A 6,354-nucleotide genomic window follows, 5' to 3' on the forward strand; every position below is an offset into this window, starting at 1 on the left:
TCTATAGAACAAGCCTTGGCCAGGGTTTTAACCTGAAAACAAGCGAGTTGGTCATGTAGGGGGAGAGAAGAAACATGAACGAAGAGCAGTTCAGAGGAGAAAAGATGAGCAAAAGAAATAGATCAGAGGGTGTAATGAGAAAAAATTTAAGAAATTAAGAATTTAAGAAAATAAATAAAGACCAAAGGGTACAATCTGACATGAGATAAGAAAAGACAATATAAAAGTGTATTATATAAAATAGAGAGAATTCGCAAAGGGAGAATGAGATAAAGGATGAAATAAAAGTAGATAAAAATGAGAAGAGGACGGATAAAGGGAGAGGGTGGAGGGGAAAAAAGTGAGGTGAACGAACGCGATCCATCTCAGTTCCTGTCCAGCTGCTTAGGACGGACTGCAGTGTCTAACACACACACACACCGTTCTGCCGATGGCTGACACAGATACTGCAATGCAGAGAGAGAAAGATGAAGGGAGGGAGCCAGCGAACAAGCGAGCAGGGAGAGAGGCAACGAGAGGAGGGGAGGGGGGGGACAGAGAAGACAAGACGGGAGGAGGAGAGGAAGAGTTGAGGAAATTATACTGAAAAGACAGAGAATAGGGGAGGGGCTGGCATGTGAGGAGAGACGACCAAGGTAGACTGATTGAGGTTTGTGCTGTGGAGAGACAGCGGGATGCTGCCACATTGTATGCACAATGCTCTAACACAGTTAACAGTCACATAACAACACATTCTCACTGCCAAGTCATCAAATGACTTGGCAGACGCTTGTACAGTGGCTGTAAACCTCAAACTGTGATGCTCTCGGTTCCCCTTTGGAGCAGTTTTGGACGTGTGTCAGTCTCTCCTTTTGCCATGCATACAGTCTTTTCAGAAGAAACTTCCATGTTGATAGAAAATGTACCGTTTCTGCCTTTTACATGCATACAGTCTCTTTTTAAATAACCTTCTACAGTAGGTGTACTTAGTGTTTAGGTTTATTTACGTGGTTAGGTTAAGGCAAAAATGTACTTGATTCGCCTTCGGTAAAGATTTTGGCTTGGGTTTGAATTCGTATGTTTGTTACCGATGATGACGATGCTTGTTACTTGACCAGCGTTTGGGTCAGGTAAAATAAGTCAACCTTGACTTGGTTTCACATGGAACACGAACAGCGGTCTCCTTGGTGAAAGTCTTTAGTTGACCCATCCAACCAATGAATTAGCTTTCTTGCCAAGATTTACAAGAGAAGATCAATACCTTTCTAATGTCTGTACACTCTGAAGATAAAGCCAGCAAGGTATTAGCTTAGCTTAGCATAAATACTGAAGGCAGGGGGGGAAACAGCTAGCCAGGCTATGTTCACAGATGAATAAATCTGCCTCTACTAGCATCACTTAGGCTAACTAGCTATCATGTTACGTATTTTTTATCCATACAACCAGAATGTGTAAATGTTTCTGAGGAGTTACAAACAATGAATCTGCCAGGCACAGCAACTTCTTGGAATTTTTTGATGACAGAAACTTCAGGTTGCTTATTGTGAATTGGTGAGCATTGAGGCGCAAGCATGCTCCGTCAGAAGTGCCTGTCGGAAACGGCCTTGACAAACCCCACAAAGCCTTCATGAATTCCAAATTGGGGGTTGTGTCCAACAACTTTTGTAAGACTTCATCCCCATATTGAAACGAAAAATATTGATCTGATGGCCAAGCCTACAAAAATAAAATCCAAGTTGCACGAAATCTGAGTTATCTTTCAAATAGCTCTCTTCAGTAAAGCCTAGAGAAACCACAATCTTTTTCTTGCAGTTTGGCAGGCAGCAATGAGGCTAATCGAAACACAGTGCAGGCTGCAGTATGAGATTGTATTTGAGCGTTTGCTGATCATCACAATAGTAGATAGAACTCATGTCAGGCGCCAAGAAACCAGAGACTGAGAAACTGTGGGAGAAATCCCTGTGAAGATCCATTCACGTTTATCCTCCCAAATAGTCTAGTTACTCACCGGCAGCAACTAGCTCCGAGGCAGACAAATCCAGGAAACACAAAGACATGGCACTTCAAAAAATCACAGCTCATGTCCACCCTCTCTGTTTTTGTCTCCTCTTCCGTCTCTCATCATCTTAGTCTGCCTTCCCGCTTTTGCCTCCTGTCGCTCCGTCTCTCCACCCCCCCTCCCCCTCACACACTCACAATTGCACATTTCTTTCCAGAACACTGGGATGACTCACAGCTCATTCAGTTCACGCTATTTTGTCGAACATCCTCTCTATCTCTGCGTCCATTCTTTCCTCTCCCCCTCCGCCTCCCTCTTGTCTTCCTTTCTCTGTGTGGCCAATAGATAGAGCTATCAGCCCTCTAGCTGCTATGCGATGAACATTGGATGGACCAGAGTACACCCTTTTATAATGCTGTCATCAACACTTTCCTGTGTATGAAGACGTGGTTGTCTTGATGTGTGTGTGTGTGTTTCTGAGTGTGTGCATGATTGATCTCTCGCCTCATAGGGAGTGTTTTTACATTAATCCAAGAGTTTGATTGATGCCTTCCTTTATCTATTATCGACAACCGTGCACGTTCCTGAATGTGCATGTGCGTCTTCAAGAGTGCGGAGCTATATGCGTGTATATGCAAGTGTGTGTGACTGAGCAAGTGTGCGTCTCTCATACAGATTTATGAGCTGCAATATTCTTTGGACAGCAGAGAAAGATGAAACTCTCCACAACTGCATATGAGATACAGCAATAACTAACTTGGAAAGCTACAATAAACATTTAGACAGTGGACGGATAGGACATTTTATCCCCTACAACACGCAGAATTTCTCCATTTCGGTTTCATTGTGGAGTCGAGCCTCCATGCGGCTTTACAGAAAGTTTTTACATTCACCTCAGATCTACAGGCAAAACACTTTTACTTTCTGACTGTAAGGGGATTTGGACTGGAGAAAAAGTAAAATATAGGATGGGGAAAAAAAGAGAAATTCAAGACAGTTGCTTCATTGACAATTGACTCCAAGAGGTGACCATGGGTGGAGTATGAGCCAATGGGCCCCTGGGCACAGACCAGGGGCGGACAGAAGTTTGTCAAATTCCTGATCAAGAACTTTGACCCTGCTGAGTCGTGGACCTGGATCGGACTCAGTGACATCCACAAAGAAGGAACATGGATGTGGTCTGATGGGTCTTCAGCCAACTTTTTCTTTTGGCGTTCAGGACAACCAGACAACTATAGAGGACGTGAGGACTGTGTTCACACAAACTTTGGCAGAGACATGAAATGGAATGATTTACCATGTTCTCATAGATTACAATTTGTTTGTGCATCTCGCACAACTTGTCCTTAGTAACTAAAAAGGTTGTTTGAACTCTTACTTTCCACCTGTTACTCTGTCGTTATGCATAAAGCCTGAACAATAAAGATGCAGATGATTGCACAGAAGTATTTTCATTAATCGTCCTCATGTTTGACACTAACACTGATCATTTAAATGGTGGGTCAAAGGAAATATTTACAAACATTTGGAATACTTTTTTAAAAATTTTTTGTTCCGTCCTCATTTAGCAAAATAGGAATCTAACTGACAATATGGGTAGGAAAGATCCTTTTCTTATAACTCAATCACGAATAAAAGGGATTGTTTGATAGTGAATGTATTGGTGGCATCAAGAGTAAATCTCAGGGCAAATATCAAAGGGAATGACAACTGCTCTATTGATCAATCACTTGTCCATTGCGCTAAGTACCTGTGCCATGGAGGGATGAGTCTATGAAGTTTTAGCTCCGGCTCATTGTTTGATGCTAGGATAATCTTTATAAGCATTATTCCATAAATTACTCCATAGAAAAACGAACACCAGAGGTCTCCTGGAGGTGCAGAGTTCAACATCTATTGATGAATGGTGAACATTTATTGCTTGTCGTTTCATTTTGGAGTTCACGTTAATATTTATCCAAATGCTCCTCATGCACATTTCTCATTAGACTGATATTTCTGTTTAAATGCATAATGATAATTCTACAGTTTACTGTTATGATTCTATATATTTATCAGTAAGAAATGCATCATTGAGTCCTGCAGCAGATCAGTGGTTTGTTTAGGGATCACTGCATTTCTTTTTTTTTTACCACAATAGAATGTCCTTAAAATAGGTAAAATGATCACTGAGGGAGTATCTGTGTACACAGGGGAAATGCTGGCAATAATGTTAGCACTACAGTGGATAGAGGGCAATCATTTGTTCAGATTCAAGTTCATTATTAGTCAGCTGATGGAACAGCCATTCAGAAAGTAGACCAGATATCCTGATAGAAATACAACAAACAGAATTCAAATGATGGGTCTGACAGTCATATTCCTATGGGTACCAGCACATATTGGGCTCAAAGTAAATGTAATGGCAGATAAAGCTGCAAAATAGGCCGCAAAAAACCTGCACTAATGTTGCAGTCAGCTTCAGTCAATCAGAAACAAAAAGTACCGTTGAAGGAAAGGTGGCAGAAGCAATGGGAAGAAGACAGGAAAGGACGATGGTTTTACCGAGTTCAGAGGAAAGTGGGAGAAATGAGATGTGCAGGAAGGAACAGGAGAGAGGAAAGGGTAATATCAGGCTTAGATTTGGACACACTGGCCTAAACAGTATGCTTCAAAAAAATAGGTAAACAGGAAAATGCGACTATTGTTGGCAAGAGGAAACAATAGAACATGTTATTGTGCAATGTCAGAAATATGAGCAGGAAAGAAGGCAGCTGATTGGAGACCTCGGCAAGATGAAGGTGCGGTTGGATATAGTGGATATATATTCTGCAAAAGAAGTCAAGACTGTGGCTCACTGGGTTAAGAGGGTTGTCTGGTAACCGCAGGGTTAACGGTTCGATCCTTGACTGGGACTTGTCACGTGTCGAAGTGTCCCTGAGCAAGACTCTGAACCCTTAACTGCTCCCCGGGCGCCTGTCATTGGCACCCCACTGCTCCCTATATACAGGGATGGGTCAAATGCAGAGACAAGTTTTTTATTTTGTTTTGTTTCTTTTTTCTTTTCTTTTCTTTGAATTTTTAAATAAGTACGAGACATCCTGATCCACACTCCATACCAGTTGGTGGCGGTAATGCACCAATTCATTGTTTGCCAACCGCCAATAAACCTCAAAAAAGAAAGAAAGAAAGTGATTGTCTGCCCCGCCCCTGATTGAATCCTCCTGTGTCTAATCACCTGCACCTCCCTAGTGTATTTAAACCCTGTGTGTCTCTTGTGTCAGTGTCGGTTCGCCTGTTGTGTGACCTGCTCTGCTGAGGTATTTCATGGTATGTTCCCTGGTTTGCGCCTTGTGCTGCACTTTCATGTATGTATCCCTCTTGTTTGTTTTCTAATTGCCTTTTGGGGTTTTGCCCTTTCCTTGGATTTGTTTTATGGTAACACATTTTTGGACTCACCTGTTCTGCGAGTTTTGTTTTGGACAATTTTTTTTGTTTTATTAAAATCAGTCAAATGTTGTTCTAATCCCGTGTCTCTCTGCGTTTGGGTCCATCCCCTGCTACTCTTCTTGCTTAAACCCTGACAGTTGGAGGGGGTCTTGAGGAAATTAAAAACAAAAACTTGTAGCAATTATCTTCAATGTGACTCCTCCAGGTGATCTTTTGGTCGTCTTCCGGCTGATGTTGAGATACTGTGTTTGCTGAAAGTGTTCAGCGACTAATGATGATATTGTGCCAACAGTGAAAACACCCTCTCTGAAGCCTCTATAAGAAAGGAGCCTGTCTCGATCAACTCCAACACAACAATCCTGCTCCTGTGACAGACACCAACATGCTTCTGTTCCTCTTCTTGTTTGGTCTGGCTCTGGGTGCTGTGCCTCCTCCTTCTGATGACTCTACAATGGCTCTAAAGAGGGCCGGCTGTCCCTTGTTCTGGTACAGCTTCGACGGCCGCTGCTACAAGTACCTCGCCTCAGACATGACCTGGGCTGATGCAGAGATCCACTGTGTCGGAGAGGGAGCCAACCTGGTGTCAATCCACAGTCTGGAGGAACAGAAGTTTGTCAAATTCCTGATCAAGAACTTTGACCCTGCTGAGTCGTGGACCTGGATCGGACTCAGTGACATCCACAAAGAAGGAACATGGATGTGGTCTGATGGGTCTTCAGCCAACTTTTTCTTTTGGCGTTCAGGACAACCAAACAACTATAGAGGACGTGAGGACTGTGTTCACACAAACTATGGCAGAGACATGAAATGGAATGATTTACCATGTTCTCGTAGATTACAATTTGTTTGTGCATCTCGCACAACTTGTCCTTAGTAACTAAAAGGTTGTTTGATTGAACTCTTACTTTCCACCGGTTACTCTGTCGTTATGCATAAAGCCTGAACAA

Source organism: Melanostigma gelatinosum (assembly GCF_949748355.1).
Source record: "Melanostigma gelatinosum genome assembly, chromosome: 16".
NCBI classification, from domain to species: Eukaryota; Metazoa; Chordata; class Actinopteri; order Perciformes; family Zoarcidae; genus Melanostigma; species Melanostigma gelatinosum.